This window comes from Egretta garzetta, unplaced genomic scaffold, assembly GCF_000687185.1.
Source record: "Egretta garzetta isolate BGI_Z169 unplaced genomic scaffold, ASM68718v1 scaffold114, whole genome shotgun sequence".
In the NCBI taxonomy this organism is placed as follows: domain Eukaryota; kingdom Metazoa; phylum Chordata; class Aves; order Pelecaniformes; family Ardeidae; genus Egretta; species Egretta garzetta.
The window spans coordinates 1,385,637-1,406,446 of NW_009259317.1; the positions used below are offsets into that span (position 1 = coordinate 1,385,637).

Below are 20,810 nucleotides of genomic sequence, written 5' to 3' on the forward strand. Positions count from 1 at the left end.
TAATATGGAACAGACATTCCTTGCAAATAATTGTCCCTGTACCCCTTGCACGCGGGGAGATTTCACACCTTCACAGCATCCTTTGCTAAAATCAGATTGCATAGGCACCTCATAGAAAAGAAACTTCAATGACTCCTTTACTTGAGAGGGAAATGTATGTATGTAAAAATTTATCACTCTTAAACTGTAAACTCACTGATCCCATGTAACTGGAGCTGTTGGATGCTACCTCAACATAAATATTCCACAAAGATGTCCAAATATTCCTTTAGTCTTTTAAAATTATTCTGTAGTCATAGTTCAGATATATTTGTTAATCTTATTGATCGTATCTGTTCTAGAGTGCAGTGTCTGTTATTTGTGGGTTGTTTGTTTTTTTTTATTTAATCCTTTCCTAAATGTTATATAAACTACTTTTTACTTAACATGTTTGGTTTAAAAAAACCAAAAGCACCCCCAACCCCAAAAAACAAACAACACCCACCCCCCAACCCCCCCGAGACCACCTTCCTGTTCTCCCAGGTCTTTTTAGCTCCGCTGGTGTGGATTTTTTTTTCTTTTGTTGGCTACTTTTGTCTTTATTTTTTAATGTTTTGCGTATTACATAATTGTCTAGTTGACTATCCCTTTTCCGATTTCCAGGATCAACATGTTATTCACAGCTTTTTGAGAAAGCATGCTGATGGCTTCTCTACAAATTCCAAAGCAAAGTGACTCTGTCCCATTCTCAAAGTAATCCCCTGTGTAACTGGCACAGCCCTAGATTTTTTTGTGCTTTCAGATACTGAGATGTTGTGTCTGACATGCTTGCTAGTGGAAAAAAAGGTAAGCAAATGTGCATTTGATACTAGGTTTCTGACAGCACCGTAATTTTCAGTTATGCTATTTTAGCTGCATTCATGTTGTGCCCCTATCCACTGTGAATATTTTAGTCATGCCACAGTCCTATCCATTGCCTCACCCCAACAAAACAGGCAGTAAGTAGAGTGGCGTGTACTGTGCTCATTTTTCTTACCGTAATTCTGGTAGGAAAGGATGAAATCAGGAGCAAAAGGGAAGAATTTGGGACAAAACAGAGTGCAACTTCTCTATTTTTTTAATTTTTTTTTAACATGTGGTCCAGATCTGAAAGGCTCTTAGGAACAGCAGAATTGTGTGGAAAAAATGGAACGATGGGTGCAGCTCTAGAGATTTGAGATCAAATCAACTGTGAGCAGCTTCTGTAGATGACTGACTGCACAGTCTAACTCCTCAGACTGGTGGAAGCACCTCTTTAAATTCAGGAAAAATATTCTTGACAGCGTAATAACACTGTATGGTAGCTTCAGGGTAAGAGTTTGCTTGTGGAAAGATTAATGTAGGGTATTGGTAGTGGTGTTAAGAGAAATCCTTTTGTTTCTGAAAAGAGATAGATAATAAGTACTATGGGAATACCAAAATTTGCACCTGTCTTGTCTTTGGAGTACCTGGCCTCTGGTGTTACAGATGGGGATTAGGAGCTGTCATTTGTTAGCTTCTCCGAAGTACGCAAAACTTTTTTTTAATGATGATGATGAAAGGTTTGGCTGAAGAAGCCAGGATTTTTGTTGAAAAGGTTTTGATTTTGTTTTCATGGGGAAAGTCTAGATAATCACAAAGCTGTTGCATCCGTTCTTTCAATTATCTCTGGCTAGGGTGGTGGAGAAGGAATTCGGGAGGGCTGCTTCCATGTTTGCTCCTGCTAGGTGTATGTTGTTGGAGAACTGTAATTGCTTAAAAGACCAAAATGAAATAAACAAAACCTTGCATGTGAACACGGGGGGTGATTTGTTTGGCAAAAAGCATTTCCAGAGGCAGAATGCTCAGGCTGCTTGAGTATTTATTTCACTCTGCTTTTGACCCAGGCCATAAATCGTAGGAAGAAAAATAGTAAGAGTCATTTATGAGGAGAAATAAAATGCTGGGCTTCAAATTGAAAGGAGAGATTTAGTGCCTGAAAGACCAGGTTCAAAGGCATTTGAAAAGTGGAGGTGTGAAAGCAGATGGTGCAGTCTTTGGAAGAAATTTTGCACATAATCCTACAGACATGATGTTGGTGGATCCTCATAGCCCTTCCCTTTCAGCTGCAAAAGGATTCCTTAGGGGAATTCCATAATAACTCTACCCTGACACCACATACAACAGTTCTCCGGTCTCATCTGAGTAAGTATCTTAGGGGTTAGGGGAATTTCAATGTAGTGCTGTAGATAACTAAACCACTAAGGCACTTTATTATCCAGTATGTAGCCCTGGTGTCTTTTGGTAGCACTTAGTTACCTTAAGAGTTTCTTGGTTAGACAGCTCTTGTTCTAAATGTTCTTCTAACAGTGTGGCAAATACCCTTTAAACAGCATGACTGTCTTTAACAAGACAGATGCTGTGCTGAGGTAATCTTGTTAGAAATTGGTATCCCCGTGGTTTTGTGAATAGTTAGCATAGTAAATGCAATTTCTTAAATTTGAATTTTCAAATGTTTTATTTTCAGTATTTTTCTTTCACTTTTTGTGCCTTCATGTCAATGTAAAAAGGTCACTATTTTTGAAACTTCAAAACATCTAAAATCAAAAATTTTTTCGTAGACAGATTTTGCCAACTCTGTACAACTGACCCTGAACTTGCCTGCTGGCTGACACGACCAAGATGACAAGGTAGCCAATGTGAGGATGAAAACTGAGTTGAGCCAAATTATCAAAGTCACTTGGTCATCATCTGTATTTCTTGGGGGAAAGGGCCAGATTCCAAACCATTTTTAACTCGCTAACTGGCAGGACAGTTAGCCACATATATGAAGGTTTTTAATATGTAAGCTGTTAGTAGGGTTGCCCTTGCTTATCTTCTGAAAATCGCTCTGATCTTTTGAACTCTTCTGACTTGTGTGTGCATATTTGTCTTCGGGTTTTCAATCTGAGGTGTTCTGGGTAATCAAAAGTTAACAATAAATACTTCCCGTTCTTGAGTCATCTGTGTAATGCCTTTTTGGCTCAGAATTCTTGTCTTTTAGTCAAAGTAAATTCTGTCCTTGATCTCTTATTGTTTGCGCTCTGTCAATATATATAACTTTAAATACTATATTTACTACTTTAAATTGCCTTTCTGCTTAGGAAAGTCATAGGCACCTTTCACATAGAAAAAAAACCTTGCAATTAGGTACCTAAAATAGTGGTACGTCTTTTGATGCAACAGAAATGTAGAATTAAGGTTGGTAAGAATGTTTTGAAACTGTTTGCTGGTATAAAACACTTCAGACTACAGCCCAGCTTTTCACCAAAAATCAAAGATAGATCGTCAAGTCAACAGCACAAAGACTATTGAAAAACCCTCTGACAATTTTTCATTTATGTTCCAAATCGTCATTAAGAATAAAAAATTGAGTTACATTTACAGCCAGGTATTTACATGGATGAAAGACAATATGAAACTTGGAAGTAATTTACTACTTTGCTAACAAAACATCTAAAAATATTAGAACAGAACTTAAAGAACAAACCTGCACGTCTTTGGTGTGATGAGAGCTGATTGGATTGAATACATTATATTTTGCAAATGTGAGAGAGGGGTGAACCTGAACCTTGTGCAAAGCCCACTGTATGGAGGCGAAGCATGAGTGCAGGTCCACAGCACCTCTGCCGTAGTAAACCAAACTGTTGTGGTTCTGTACTGCAGAGCAGCGCTACATCCCTACCTAATGTAAAGGCTAAGAACACCTTTGAGGTGGTGTCATGACAGAAGAAGAGCAAAGGAAAATCAGCTGTTACTTTTGTGAGCTACTAGCACATATCTCTATGCAGTTAAGGATTTATTGATACATTTTCTTAGAATTAAGACTAAACAGAAGAAGAGAAATTAACATCTAATGTGTGTATGTAACAGTGCTAGTAAATAGTGAAGGGGGTTTGCAGATTTTTATTTCTATAATAGGTACAATTACAGGGACTTTTGTGGTTATTTTCTGAGGCTGTGGTTGCTGTCCATTGTGTTAAGTAGGCACCTTTTGTATTTTGTCATTTACTGCCTCCTTTTCTGTGAACTATGCATCTCTCACTAGTGCATCTAATATTTTTAAAAACTACACTGAGAAGGTGCTTCTTTAGATTGGAGAAGAGACTTGCCATGCTGTTAAAGAAGGAAAAAAAAATCGTAACTTTTCCACCACAAGGTCTGATATGTCATTACCTGAAAATGCTTACAAATTATAGGGGAATTTGGAAAATCAATAAATTAAAAGCTGCCCAAGTGTGAGCAAAACCAACTTTTTTTCTCTGCAGGCTGTTTAATGATAATTAATGATAATGATAATTTTAAAAACAATCATGCGAGCCTAAGCAGCATCATTAAGCAAGCCATACAAAGCTACAATTTATAAAGCTAGCTCTATACAAAAATGCCAGTGGATAATTTATAGATAGGGGCTGGCCTAAATTTCGTGGTTAATTCTTGGAAGAGTGGCAAAATACTAAGGTGATGTCATCATAAAAATCTGAAACCAAAGGAAAATCATTTTAACAACACAGTTTTAAGAAAAAAAAATTACTTTCCATTTTAATTTTTCTTTAAATCTAATTCCCTAATAAAGCATAAAAGTATACTCTACTTACACAAGACTCCACGCTGTCCTCTCTTTAATTAAATACTTACAAAAAATAATCTCCTAATCAAGCAATTGGAGAATCCCCAAAGAGAAGCAGGAAGAAACACATCTTGCACAGGGCACAGCACGTGAACTTTTCAATGTGGGTATTTTATAGCCTGCTCCGTCTCTGCCATGTACAGTGCTCCGTCGCCGATAACAGTCTGCCACAGGACACGGCTTCCTTGCAGTAAGCATGCCTTCCACTGATACTTTCTGCTGCAGGAAAATGATGGCAGCTCTTTTCTGTTTTCGGTACCTCTGTATTGAGGTTTAGAGGTGAAAGAGAAAATAGTAGTCAGGTTACCTGAGAGGGGGTAACTGGCAATAGTTATGGTGGGAAATTGTCGTGGTTGGGTCATTCTGTTTACAAATGGTATTCTTGGGGCTTTTGTCAGGAGAATAATAGTATTTGAAAGTTACTCTAAGAACGGATCAACCTGGATTTGTTGTGGCATGCAGTTTTAATGTTCGTTATTTCTATTCATATAGTGATAAGCACAGTATTGAAATTGCAATAATAGATAATGTTATACTTTTTTGGATGTTTTGATTCTAGTTCTTTGTCATGCAGACTGTGACTGGTGACAGACAGATTTTTAAACAAGCAGTTCCCATTCCTTCAAGAGGAAATATTAGGTATTGGAGTCTGAAAAACAATGACCACATCATCAAAATAATGGCCACATTTAAATAGGTTATTGTTTTTTAAAAGTATATTGATAAATTAATTAGCAAAGAACTGTTTCTCTACATGCATTTATTACACTGAAAAGAATGTTCTGCCTGGTGAGATCTTATTTCACAGTTGCTACCTATTCTTCTATTTTTTTAATTGAGTGAATTATACACCATGGACCAGTTTCAGCTATGAAGTAAAGATTGCCTGGAAGAATTTAACTTTGCCGGTAATTGGATTAAAAACCAGTATTGATGTTATCATTCTGTGATCACAATCAGTCTTTATCTCAAAAAAAATGGGTTTAATATTCCGTGGGAGAAGTCAAATACTGGAAGAAAAAAAGAAGAGAGGTGTCAGTATTTTAGTTGCTCACTAAAACATCCTCATTTCCCAGAATTCTCTTTTACAACACATAACAGTTGCTAAGGTAACCCATATGTAATATTAATATATTTGAGGAGAGAATATAACCTTAATTGTTAAATAGTAAAATGTCCTCTTCTGACTTTCTAACTGGAATATAAACTTACAAAGGGAATTTTTGCTCATATAAATTCAGTTAAATTATATTAGGTTTATGGTGATGTAATTGAAATGACAGTTTGTCACCCCTCCCATTCCACAAGTGGTTTGTGCTCACACATCCTAATTTTTTCATTCAAATCCTTTTGTTTGCCCAGTGGGATGGCACAGATAATCTGAAAGATGCAAACCAGCTTCAAATTAATTAGTAAATAGTGGAAGAAGGCTAAGAACGTGATAACACTATTCTTCTTGGCAATTAGGTATCTTAAATGTATAATCGTTAACAAAAGTAGAAAAGATTTTCTCCGAATACTAGGTTGACTCTTTCTTTGGCAAAGCATGGCAGTCATCACGGTCAACTTACCCAACTTGTTTGACATTGCTTCATAAGTGTAATTTATGCAGTACCTCTCAATTATGTTTCATTTTTGGTATTGAGAACCTTCAGAATGGCTTTCTATTCTTATTTAAACAAACAGATCATCTCATGGGGCTTCATTGTGCAGGGCAGGTGGAAGGAATCCCACCCAAAGTAGCCATGCAGACCTCTTCAGTGAGTGTTCTTGCCCAGCGTTTCCTCACAAAGCTGCTTTCCCCCCCGCACACTTTTTTTTTCCCCTCTTCTGGAGCAGATTGTAATGTCTGTCCCTCATGCCCAGGAAAAGACATACTAAGATATATACCTGGTGGTCAATGCTTGTAAAGAATGCCTTTTTAATAACATCTTAATTTATCTTATTTGGCTTGTTTGTGGAACAGCGCTTTGTCAAGCATTCAAATGAGCATTTTCAATCATACGGTTTTGAAGCACACTTTCTGTCTTGATCAGAAGATAAGCTTGTGGTTAGCCAGCATCTGTCAGTCTAGTAGGCTAGTGCAGCAAATAACTCTGTGTGATGTTGGGTTCAACAGAATGAAAACAATGTCTGCTGTTCACAGAAAACCGTATTTTTTTATGGGCTGGAAAATTCAGGTGGAACCAATGCCTCACACTTTGGCTCTTTATTTAAACTGATAATAAACCCCACATCTAACCACTTCCTAGATTGCAATGAATAGCAGCCTGTGAAACCGCAATTAATTAAAGCTTAGAAAACCACAGGTTTTGATGTCTGTGTTCTGTAATTAGTTCCATATATTCTACATGAAATCATCAGAAACACACAGTATTTCTGAATCAGTGAATAGTAAAATAAGACTGAAAGAGAAAATATTTTAAGTATAAATACAAGCAAAAAAGTATGCTTCAGCATGGAAATATTTATTTTCAACTGGGTATTAAAAACCCCTTTTATAAAAAGGGTACACGTGAGAAACAGAATGAGCAATGCCTCTGCAGAAGCCTTTACAACTCTTAAAGTTATGCCTTTGAAATAAAAAAAATACTTGCCCTCTCTGTGCGATAGGTAGAACAGTACTCTCTAAATAAGCTAAGATTAGTGCAGCGTGAGTTTGTGGCACTTACTTTCTTTGTGCAAATAAATATTGTGACTTTGTAATGTGCAAGAAGAGAGAAGCAAAGTGAAAGGAGAGGCATCTGGGTGCACACAGAGGGAGATCCCTTTAAGCCAGCATGATAGTGCCAGCAGTTCTGGTTGTCGAATTGGGGCCATAATCAAAGCCCGAACAGACTTGTATAAAACATTGCAAGGAAAATAATAAGTCACCATGATTTTTCCATCATTTGTGTTGCAGAGAGTGCCACCCTTACTCATATTATGTTAGCGAGCCCTAATTAATGTAATTTTTTAAAAAATACAAAGCACAAGACTTGATCTAGTTGAGCAGACCGGATAGAGATCATTTCAGCCACATCTGTGGACAGTGACAGTGTTATAACCAAAGCTCCTCCAGGCTTAATGGAAGTCGATTGATTTACTAGCTGTCTTCAAGAGAATGAGATTTGCTCTACAACGTACTGGATTTAATACTCTGGGTTTATTACTTGGCAGATTTAATCTTTCCTCCTTACTTTTTTTTTTAAATATGTGTCAAGGAAAGGGCTGAGAAGGAATTGCATGTATAAAGGAAAACATTATATGTTTATTCATTATAATAAAAGTAGTTAGACTGTTTCACTGGTTTTGGGGGTTTTTTTAGATAACACCAAGAATCAGGCTGAGGCAATTACTTGTAGTGATGCCTTAAAGTTCAGCCTATTCTATTTAAAAAGATTTGTTCATGCTGCAAGCAGCAAAAAATTTCATGGGAGCCTACTAGAAATAGACTGAAGTAGTCTGCTTTCAAACCATCTTGGAAGGATCCATTTTAAATAGGGACCATAGAGTTTGAAAAAGTAGAGCATGGCAGAAATGTGTCTACTTCTGTTTTATAGCTGATGCTAAAACCATCTTCTTAAATGGGTTATATTACATACTATTTTGAAGCTTCAAAGAAATTGTAAATGATACTGCCAAAAGCCAGTACTGCTCCTCCCAAGGAACCAACTTTTACTAAAACTTTATTTTTTAAAATTTATGTGTATATATATTATGTATAGATAAATTATTTATTTAAAAATTTATTAAAAACCCGTGACTCCCTACTTTTCTTCACGCAAAAGTAGTTAAATGAAAGTCCAAAATTTGAGTGGCATCATTAATATCCAATGTGAGTTAAGGGCTTGTGGGTTGACATGCAACAACAAAAAATACATATTTTTCTAAATATTCTATATTTAGGTATGCAGGCATGCAGTTATTTTTCATGCAGCATTAATAGAGTAAATCTAAAGGGTAAAAATGTACAAATGGAGGTACATACAAACGTACAAGTCACTGAGGAAAAAGGTGTACTAGAGTTTGGTTACATATACAGAAGAGTTTGGGGCATAGCTAGTCAATAGTACAGATTTCACAATTATTTAGAAATAATTTGCTTCTAGAATTCAGCATTTGCCTTGGCATAATTTTACATGTTTTCTAGAAACAGTGAGGTTCCCAGAGAAATGCAAGGTTGGAAGAGAACTCAGTGGGATCTTTCCTGAGCCGTTGTCTTGCTCTAAGCAAGGAGTAGATTAGACCAAGCTCGTTCTCGCTAGGTATTTGTGCTGTTCCTGAAGTTCAGGGGCGAACATTTCAGAGATTTCCGTGTTCACCTGTTGCACTGCTTTACATAGTATGACTTTTTTTCTAATGTGTAACATAAATCTTTCCTGTCATTGATGGACTAGGGAACAGTTGATCATCTGATGCTCTCTTACGTGTTTGTTATCACACCTCCTGTTAGTCTAGTCTTGTCTAGATTAAAGAAATTTGTATCGCTCGATCTTTTATCATATTTCATGTTTTCCTTTCCTTCTTCCTTTTTCCTCTGAACATTCTCTCTGCCTGTATCTCACAAGTGCTGGAGATAAATCTGAACACTGTATTTCAGCTGAGACCTCTCTGGCAGCTCGGTAGTCTAGCTTTATGGCGCTGTTCTGAATATATTTGAATGAGATTTGCCTTTTTCATAACAGGATCACAATTCAGGTTTTGGCCCCTGTTTATTCTACTTCAGGACTTCTGTACTTATGATTTTGCATTTATGCTTTTAATATTTTACTCCTAAATGCAAGAGTTTTTTTAATGTTTTTTCTTAAATTTCTCTTACTAACCATAGTTTCTCAAATTAATTTTGCCTTTTATTTGTTGCGTAATCACATATACTATGCTTGTGTGCATAAGATGTACGGAAGTATAATGAGGTAACATGAGATGGGAATGAAGAGATATCGATAGTGGAAAATATGTAGGTAGAAGTGCTACAGCTGAACGTTAAGAGTATGTCAGGACAACATTATGGCTATCAGTATAGAGCTATAAAAGTTAGCTCACATATTTTTTTGGCTTGTTCAAACAGTGTGAGAATCTTTACATGGGCAACATAGCCATAATCTCTACCACGCTTTTTGGGTTGTGATGTGTATGTTATGCATAAAGCAAATTTAAACATGACAAACAATGCAAGGTATTTTTCTTCACAAATCTTAAAATGTGGTCAACCTCTGACGTGTTGGATGACACTATGAATGCTAAGATACATGAGGACAGAGCCGAGGTGCCTTCCCTGCAAAGCAATGCTTTGTTCAAGGACTTTCTACCTTCAAGGCAGGACAAGCTCTGATTTGCAGCCTCTGCTGTACAGGAATGTTGGGTGTGTTCCTTTTGTTGTGATATGAAATGAACAGAAACCTGTTGTGGAATGCAATTTAACATGTATACTGAAGGATCAAATGAAAATTGCATGTACTGTGGAGCCATTTTCATCATCCTTGCCAAATACACTTTCCAGTTGTAATAAAAATCATTCCTAGTGTTTCATGTTTGATGAACCCCCTGTGAACCTACTGGGGTAAGTAAACATTTTCTTAACAACAGCTACCCATTTCTAACACCTAGAGGCGATTTAAAGAGCAGCACATTCCTTGACTCCAAACACTTGCTGCTGTTCCATTTGGTTAAGCTTTTTATATGTACTCACATATTTTGACTAAAATGAGTAATTTAAAAAAAGGTCTGCAAACATGGTGTCCTTTAATTATGGCTGACCACATCCTCTGTCATAGAAGAATGTACAAAACCTTTTTTCTATTCAGAACAGCTGCACTTATGTTGACTGTTTATTCTTTATAAACTACCGTCTGTCAAGTAAGAACTAGAGCTTTGTGTACAGAACAAAAAAGAAAAAAATCCTTCTGTAAATCATAAATGTAACAGATGCAAGTGTGTTTCCTGTATGAATTTGGGGTGTGTATATAATAAGTGACTAATAATCACAGTAACCCCATCTGCAATAAGATTTGAACCAACATTCATTGCACTATATCCATGTGCTCACGGCAGTCTGCTTGTGGGAATCTTTTTTTGCATTGACTTATTTGTGCACTGAGGGTCTTATGTTACTGCTTGTCCAATTACAATGATATTCCTCCTTTTAGATTATAAGGTCACATTTTAAGCATAATTCAGATTGTTCTGTTGCAAATCCTTCTCCTAACAGAAGTAAATGCTATTCTACATTTCAGCCTACAGCAGGTGTGTATACAGGCATTGCATAGTATCAACATTTCAGTGAAAGAAGATAAACCGTGGTGGGATTCTTCTGGTTCTTCCTTTCTGCCAAAGTTCAGCTAAACCTTGGAGCCGGGGTCTCTGTACACTAAATATGACTTTTGATCTGAACTGTAAAAAAAATTATTAGGATCTCGTTATATAAATACTGAGAAGAGAGATTCTCTTTCTTGCTCTCTCTCAGTATTTGATATATAATTCTTTATAAGGTTTCCCTCCTAGAAATGAATTGCAGGTGTAACACAACATTCACCAAAATAGGATATTCTAGAAAATATAATTTAATGGACAAAAATATATTGATTGCAATGCTACTGTACTATATATAAAGAAGCAATAATCAGATTCATCCAATAGAATTAAGAGTTGGATAGGGTATATAATGACATTTATACATCTTTATTATTGACCCTACACATTTTTGCATTTAAGTTTATATTCACGAAACGAAGATAAAGGGTTTATTTATACCAGCATTTGAAAAACACTTCTTATTCGGCTGTCTACTCATACATGCATTCAAGTATCTTTGGATGTCCATGAAAGAATAATTTAGGGCAAAGTATTGTTGTTACTGTTACAAACAGTCATGAAGTACCCTACTGCCTTAATCACAAGCACAATTCAAGCACAAAACAAAAAACCAAGTTACCTCAAGAGCTTATAGTTGAATATAAAAATGTGATAGTGGGTATATACAGAAAGCCATGAAGCAATGAAAGAATGAAGAAGTTGTTTTCAAAGGGTGTCTGTAGAGTTCTGCTTTAGCTCCTCACTGTGAGGACAAAACAGCCAGTAATCAATGAAGAATTCTGCCCTGGGAAGAGGGATGAGATGGCAGATGGCCTTTAACAATGAGAGATGATAGATAAGCAGAGGATAAACTTTAAATGTCCTTAAATGCCATGATGAGTAGTTTGTATAGTAGGGAAGAGTTGATAGGAAGGCGCTAAGATAGTGAGGACTGAGTTAGTGTTTAGGAAAATACTTTGTGTTTTCAAAACTTAGCATCCAGGAATCAGCAGCAGTGCCGTGTGTGCGTTAACTTCCCGTCCCAAACAGGGGTTTGTCCAGGCAGAAGACTGCTGGCGAGGTCTGCTACAAGTGATTCAACCAAACTTTTAGCAAACACTGGTAAAGGATGCGCGTTCCCTCACATGTTCAACACATTGAAATGATTCATTGCAGCTGTTAATTTGTTTAGGACAGTTCTGTGAATATAAAAAAAAAATGCTATCAGACTTGGAGGTGGTGATTTCTTAGATGTTGGGGTTTTTGCTTGTTTTAGCACTGTACTGCAAGCAAAAGACACATTGCAGGACTTTCTCCAAACAAAGATTTTATGAGATTGGGGTGAGAGAAACTGTACTTCAGTAAATTATTTTGGGACTTCATTTTGCCTGTACACAGTGTATTTTCTGTTGCTTTCAACAGGTACTTTGTCTAAACACACACGCACACACTTTGACTCTTTAAAACATGCATATAGATATTAGTATTGTCCATGGTCTAAATTAGAATAAATATTTTTTTATTAAGTGTTCAAATAACACAAGAAAGAAAATTATCTACTGGGTTTCAATGTTTTTTAAGTTGCAATTCTAGTCCTTCTATGTGCTCATGCATGAGGTAAAACAAACATCTAGTTAGTTTTAAATGTATTGCATATGTTTCGTTTGAGAATGTTGCAATGCAAGTCTCTCTGAAGCTCAGAAATCAAAGTATTTTGCAGTTATTACTAGGGTAAAAAAGGTAGACTCACTTTTTCTTATGACATATATATATACACACTTGTGTGGAATGGGGAGAGCTCAGTGTAAATTTTGTTTAAAGTCTCATTTAGAAGAGAGAAGTATAAACAAGAAGATAGTGCTCACTAAAAATTAAAATTTTGAAAGTAGTTATGGTTTAGATACAACTCTGCTACAGGTGTACTTAATCCCTGGGTTTGGGTTCCTATAATATACCTACAATTAGTTTGCATATCTACAGTAATCTGAAAACAACAAAAAAGACAAGTTATTTGAGGAAGGGACTCCAGATGAAAACTGACATACTGATTCCACTTTGAAACTTCATGCTGTAGGGATAGTCTATGCCATAGCTTGTTCTATACTATAAGACCCGGTTCATTACAGACTCACTGTCTGTTTTGAAATGATCCCTGTTCAACTCAGTACATCAGGACATGCTTTCAGAGTAAGGCTGAGTGTTTGGCCACTGAGACATAATATGTCCAAATCATGAGAGGTCTTGCATTTCTTTGATTCTTCTATCTAGAATCTTATCATTCAGTACTATGGCCACAAATTCCTAATGTAAGCAAATACAGTAAAAACCAATGGCAAAAGTAGAAAGGCATCAAAACTTGATTCCTCTTGCAGCTAGCAGGCTGAATCTCCAAGCTTTATGGATTCTAGGGTTTGTAGGGGTTGTACACTTCATGGTTTGAGACCTCTGCAGTTGCCAGAGATGCTGGCGATGCAGCTTTCAAGCAGAATTGTTTATACCTCTTCTCTCCTTAATTAACCAAGAGAATAAATCAGTGAATGAAAGTTCTTGCCCAAAAGAATACAAACATCACTGGGTCATTTTGTAGAATAATAAATACCTTCAGCAATGAACAGGGGAGAGAAATTTAGTGACTTTGTAGCGCTTATGAAGTCCTGAAGAAGTAGCGTGCACTGCTTCGGTGAGACTTAACCAGATGTGCTGAAAAAATCCATAATTCCATGGAACTGCATCCAATAAAGGTAGTTCTCTGTGTATATATTTCCTAGGCATAGAAAAGACTGCAACTACCACAATGAAGTATCTTAACAATAAGGTCTTCCATACAATACCGTAGTGTGAGCATTAGTTTTCTTTTTTGCCTTTAAAGTGAGGTAGTGTGGATTATTGCTGATACATGTGATCACAGGAAAAAGCAAAATGTATGCAACGTATATATGTGTACACATATGTGATTAGAGATCACTAATTTATTGAATTAACCAAATCACTGAAGTTTTTTAAAATGGCTTCCAGAGGTTATTGCTACTTTGATGCCATCCTCTGAGAGTTTATGAATTTGCTCTAGATATGCATCATCTTTGTCTTCACAAGAGTGGCTTTCACACCTCTGCTGTGTATTTCACAGGGTGTCAGGGTGCACAGGCTTCAGGCAAAAAGCTGCAATTTGCCAGGAGAAAGCTGATGATTAGTGACTTCCTGCGCTATTTTCATGCTGCTAATTTCCTTGAGAGCATCTCCCGGTTGTTTCCAGCACAACTGGGGTTCCAGGCCTTCTCTGTGAACTGCACGGAAACTGTTTGGGGGAATATTTAAAACTTGAAAAAAAAGAGATTTTATCTCAAAACTTTAACCTGAGGAAATGTTGGGCTGCTCCCGACACTACTTTTACACCTTTTTACTCCTTTATTCACACTTGTGACAGGCACAAAAGCATTCACTTTCCCTTGTGACCTTTCTCCTGTTGGTGGTTATGGAAAGGAGGGGAGAAATGATGCACAATTTGGGAAGCGATGCTCAAAGTGCCATAACATAAATGCCTATGTAGAGTTTGGAAAACCATCTCTGTCTGGCTTTAAGATGTAAATTGGTGCAGCACATTGGTCCTCAGTGAGATAAAAGGAAAGCCCTGCATGCATATGAAGAGAGGCTGGACAAGCTTTTGACAAGCAGTTGTAGCACAATATGAGAACAGAAAATTTAGGGAACCTGCGCAAGGCAGAGATCTGGAGGCTCAGTAAGGAAAGAAGGGGCTGTCATCCTGCATTCCGGACCTCACGTGCAGTAGCTGATTAAATTGAGGAGGTTGGTACCCCTACCTGTATGTCATTTGAGTGGTAGAAGTTACGTGCCTGAAGTGAGGATAGCTCTACAAGATGTTTACTTCAGTGCCACTGGAGCTTAATTTACCACGCTACCTGCTTAGCAGACCTGGAGCTGCTGTGTCGTCTCTCACGCAACCATCCTCGCTGCTGTGACAGTAACTTCAGCTAAAGAAGTAAGAAGTGCTGCGATGGATGGGAACTGCACTAGCCTTCCTGGCTTCCATCTCTGTCACATGCAAATAAACATCCTTGCCTTATTTTCCCCAGTTTTGGCAGTCTAAATTGTTTATTTGCCTTTGCTCCTTTTTTTTTTTTTTTGCAATTCTTTGCTGGAGACACAAGAAGAGGATCCAGAAACTCGATTTCTTTGCTTAGGTGGTTGCGCACAGGCCCAGCTACAGATCATCTCCACTTCCTTCTACGTTGCTACTTGAACAGGATTAACATTTTTGCATAGCAGTGGTGCAGGGTGATGTTGCATGGAGAAGATGTCTTTACAAGTGACAGACTTTCGGAGATGGATTAGCTTTTTTGTACTGCATACATGCGAGCAAGTAAAAGTTTGTGCTTTTTCAGGTAGGTCAGGATTTCTAGAGGCTTTTCACAGTTATTACTGCGTGTACTTATGGGAGAAAAGAAAGTGTTATTGTTATGCCAAGAAGCTTCTATGTCCTCAGGGCAAACTCAGAAAGAGTTGGATATTTGCTCTCCCTCATAGCTTCTAATGGTGCTAATAGGAGGGCTACCTGTGATTATACAGGAAGAAAACCGGCTTCCTTTATTGTGGGTGGTACAAGAATGTGCATGTACTGTTAGTTTCAAGAGTATATCTCTAAATCTAAGCAGGACGTGGAGTGTTCCTGTATAATAATAATAAAAAAAAGAAAAAGCTGTAAGGCTATTTCATCAGAAGAAATATGTTATTTCTTTCAAAGTACTGATCCCAGTTGGTTTTCGGAGGAGGGGAGGTTCCGCTGAGGATTTCGTTGTTATAGAGTCCCTTCAAGTCTGATTAAACCATACTGATTAATGGTATCTCCAAACTGTGCCAACTGATGAATGGGTTTTCACTCAGAAACTGCTTGACAATGTTTTCTTCAGGACAAAAAATTTTAAAAAATGGGGATTTCTTTTGTGGGGAGGGAATTATTTTAGCCATATTATTCACTACTTGTAAGTGTCCTGTCATGCCAAGTATTTGACTCACTTGTTTTTGTTGTTCCAGTCTTAACTCAGCGATTGCGTTATTAAAGACGAAATTCCTTCACTCCTAGCTGCAGCAAACTAACAAAATTACTTCTTGCCCCTCCTTTAACTGGAAGAGGGTAGTGTCGGTACCTTGACACTCCTATCCTATGAGACAGGAGCAAAAAGAAGGCTTTACTTAGATCGTGATGGTGCTTAAGAGCTGATCTTGTGTAGATTGTAGGTGAATGCTGGTTTGTTCTGAATTGTTTATCTTCGGAGCAGGTTTGGTGCAAGGGAGGAACAGATGGGTAGTGGCAGAATGGGAAAGGTTATAACATACAGTCTCATAACCAAAGTTTTACCCTTTGTCTATGTAAAATACTTCTGGATTCTTCCGATAAACCTATAATTAGCATCTAATAAATGTTTATTGTATTCATTCTCTCACAGAACTTGCAAGATCGAGGAATTTCCTTTACGCTCACTTTACAGATTTGATAAGGCTGCATTACAAACCTCCATGCTATGAAATTCCTGGTGCGAGAGTGAATCTAAAAATGTTTGTTAGCGGCCGCTGTGCTATTGGTTGTGGTGGCTGGAGCTGTTGGAGGGCTGTGCTGTGAATAAGACTGCGGTTAAAGAAAAAAGGAAATGAGAAATATTCTTTTTCAGAAAGATTACTTCTTGTTTATGATGCAGCCACATACACAGTCATGCTGGTGTAGCAAGGAGGTGCTACTGCCAGATGTTTTACACCATGAAGCTGTGGCCTAAATACTATGCTCGGGACCACACAGGAAATATGTGTCAGAACAAGAAGTGAATCACAAGTCTTCAAGTTAAGCTACATACTAAATTGTCCTTTAGGTTTGAGCTTCAACTAGGTAATTTTAAATTGATTTGTTGCAGTTTTTGTTCAGATTTACTGTTTCACTGATGGCCGCCTTCTTTCTATGCACATAAGTGTGTCCTACCCTTTCCCCTTTGAGAAGGAGGCTAGATGGAGTAGTTTTGATCCCTTTAATAGGGCACAATTAACACTTTGAGCACCTTAAAATTCATTTTACTCCCTAAGTTTCTTCTGGGGTATTGTAGTTATATATAATCTTCAGGGCTGGATAGTTTTGTGAAGTTAGTCTTTATATTACTTCCTTCCTTTTTTCCAAGTCCATATCTTAAGCTGTTGCCTAAATTTGGTCTATTTGCGTGTCTTTTATGCTTCTAAACACCTTAAGGGATTTCTATAAGGTATTTGTTTTGATAAGAGTGAAGTGCACATACAGAAATACAACATAAACATACCTAATGAAAATTCTGTTTGATCCACCACTAATTGTCATACTTGGCTGTTCTACAGGGCAGCAGAAGCCCTGTGTTTTCTGCCCTGTTTTTCATCCTGAATCATTTTAACTAATAGTAAAAATGTAACTGTTTAGCTCTGTCTTGGTTTTAACTATGTTTATTCTTATTAAAGTAAATTGAAATTGTTTCCTGGGCACAAAACCAAAAACCATAGTGTGTTTTGTTTACTAGCAAATCACATTAAAATGCTGAACTTGTTGATGTATTTTTCAAATCTGCCTTGACAGAAATTATTCATGCTCAGGCAGAAAAATAAAGAAGGCGGTGTCAAGCCTAAAACATGGTATTAATCGAGGATGTGCAGCTATGACAGAAAAAATGTTTGCTGTTGGTTAGTATTTATTGTAGGAAAGCTTGGAGAACATCACTTCCCAGTAAGTGGTCTCCATCAGGAAAACTATTTTGGATAGCTGCTATACCTAAGCGAGTGTCTGCTCTCTTGGGTTATGTCTCCCCTCTCCGATAAAGAGAAGCGTGTTATATCCAAGGTGATTATGTGCCGGCTGGCCTGTTAGGGGAGACATGATGTAGTTCTGTGGAGTAAGTTAAGTGATGCCAGCTATAGAATAGATGTACAGTTGGCAGATTGCTACTTCATTATAAGATCATCTTCATTGTCTCCATTGACATTGCGCAGCAAACCAGCTAGAGCTTATTGGTGGTCCTCCCAGTGAGGCTTTCACATCACTGTGCTGCAATGAAATTGCATCTCTGGGACCTACTGAGTCCTGATGTCTGAAGCGCGGCACGGAGGGCGGCTTGACAAAATTAGTTTGTGTCAGGCATGCAGGGGGAAGTTAAGGGTCAGAGTAGGAATGTCAACAGAGATGCAGATTAAATTCTGGGCCCGTGGATTTTTATCTGAGATTCTTTAATTGGAAGGAATTATAACAGAAGTGAAGGACTTGCTGTAAAGTGAGGCAAAGCTCCATTTAAGGAGCATTTCAGTATTTTGAAGTTGCAGCTGTGAAGCTACATTTCAGAGTGATACTGAAGTTCTGAATTTGCTTGTTCTAAAAGGTATGTCCCATCAATGAAGGTGAGATTTAATTGCTTGCATTAAGTCATTTCTCCTTTTAGCTTCTCTAAGAACAAAACCTTACTGCAGGTGTAAACATTGCCTATAGAACACAAAAAAACCCTTTGAGAAAACCAAGTGAAATTATAAATTGTATAAAATTCCAAGATATAATTTTAGTCAAAGGAAGGAGTGCCATTTATGCTGCCCTGGATGTTCTGTCCAAAAGGTTTAAATTATAAAACAAGTAGTACCTATTAGCAAGTAAAAGCAATGTAGAGTGTAATTTGAATCAGCATTTATATTAAATAATTTATTGAACTGAGATTTTATAACAGTTATTACGTTATAAACTACAGCATTTATAGCTTTACGATATCAGTTATCTTTAATCTTTGGTACATTTTAACTCATTTAAATTGACTAAATTAAGAGATTATTGGGAAAAACATTCTTAATCTTGAGATTTTAACTACTTTATTCTAAAATGTTAATCTTCAAAGTTGTGCAATTTGCCTGTTTCAATTACTTTTTCTCTAAGTTTTGGCTTACTGTAAGAATGATTAGAAAGTGATGACAACTTTAATTGTGTTACCATTAAGCGCAATGATTCACCATTTCTTCATAACATTTTAACACAAGCAAATGCCTACTGAATCCAGAATAAGATAAATCGATGGGTTAGTTCCTATATATGTATCGCTAAGCGTGCATCTTCTAAGTTGTCAATGTGGAAATAGCTTCTAGACCAACACATTTTCATCTGGAATCCATCTATTTCATTGGCAACAAAAAATCCCAGTGGAAGTGAGACACTGAAGTAAATTCTTCAGCTGGAAACAAAATAGTAGATTATTTATTTATTTTGTCTACAGGTACTAGTTCTGCCATTTGATCCTTATTTTGTTTTTCACCTTCAGCAAAACGCTACACCTTCAAACCAGGAAATGTGACTATTACAAATACATCATCGTGGAGAAAAACAGGAAGAAAAATTTTGGAATATTTATTTTTTTGACTGTCTGAATTATAGTGTCACAGCACTATTTTGAAACTTGCTGAGTAGCATGTTTTGCTAAGAGCAAATATTTAAATTATAGACCAGAATCTGTTGCTTTATTATCATAACCTAATAGATGGATCAACATGTTATTATTTTTAATGTGGCCAGTAGAGCGAAGAGGAAAAGAAATACTTTAACTTTTGAAATCCACATTCATCCAGAATGGGAAGAAACTACTTCACTCACTCTGTTGGAAATGCTGCTAGATTAGCAAGACGAAAATACGATGCAGTTAATAGTAGCAGCACACTAGATGTATGGTTTGTATTATCTTTGCAAGACTCCCAGTTAAAAAGCAGCACAAATCATTCTAGCGACTGCATTTCTTGAAGGAGGGAGAAAAACCCTTGAAGCAAAAAATAGGAAGGGCATGGTGGTTATTTCCATTTGCTGCCCTTTCAACCACACATTTAGCTGAAACCAAAAATACATACTTAATAGTATTGAGAGCACAGAAAGGAAAATATAATTATTGGTATAAAATACAGCTATCACAGGCATATGTATTTTAGAAAACTGCTGTTTAGTATGTAGTGTTGCAAGGATTATTTTATTAAATCATTTTTTCCTGCGTATCTGTTGCATTTCTCAACAATTTATCTGATCATTTTGAAAAGGTAAATGAATACAAGTGATCTGACACTTCACATTAGAGTACTCAGAGTGCCATTTTGACACTAAGTGGTATGAGGATTTTAAAATATATATAAATACATATTAATAAATGTAATAAATATATAAATATATATAAATGTTGTACAGTACTAACAGGCACTGCACAGGGAAAGGACAAGAAGCATGTTAGCTCACTTAGTGGAGGAACATTCAGTCCTTCATTCTTAATATTACCTTGTAGGACTGTTGTAGGAAAATTCAGCAAGGGACCTCAGGTCTCTAGTCTAACCTCCTGCTCAGGGTGGGGTCAGTTCTGAGGTCAGACCATTGCTCAGGGCATTATCCAGTCAGGTATTGAAAGCCGCCAATGATGGATACTGTGCAGCCTCTCTGGGCAAGCTTTTTCAAAACCTGACTGTACTTAAATTTTCCTAAATCTTGTATGGACCACACTTGACAGCAGTGATGCATGTAGCATTGAGCATTTAAGTTCGAGATTTCTTGTTCCTCCCACCCCCTAAATCAGCAGCATGTTCAAATCTTTCTTCATCCTTCTTACATGGTCCAGATAAGTTGCTCTAGTGTAACACTGTGGGCATAATGGCTGTAGCGATGCCTGCCTGCATAAAAGCCTAAAGAAACTTAAGGTGGTGCAGCAGCAGCTTCCCTTCCTGGCTTTTTTTATTCTTTCGAAAATAGGAATCAATGCATAATTTTTAAACAGATTGTAGAGTAAGAAAAAAACAGAAGTCTCACATTGCTTGAATTGCCTGTCACTCAGTAATCCTGACCCAGTGAGTTTCTCAGTGAGATTTGTGCTGT

The 20,810-nt window shown here is 37.1% G+C and overlaps 1 protein-coding gene across 1 annotated transcript in view; it reads left to right on the forward strand.

Annotated features, from left to right (window-relative positions):
* Positions 1-20,810, forward strand: part of PDGFC (platelet derived growth factor C) — a 75,560-nt gene that overhangs the window by 46,953 nt on the left and 7,797 nt on the right. The gene's annotated exons all lie outside the window — the stretch shown is intronic.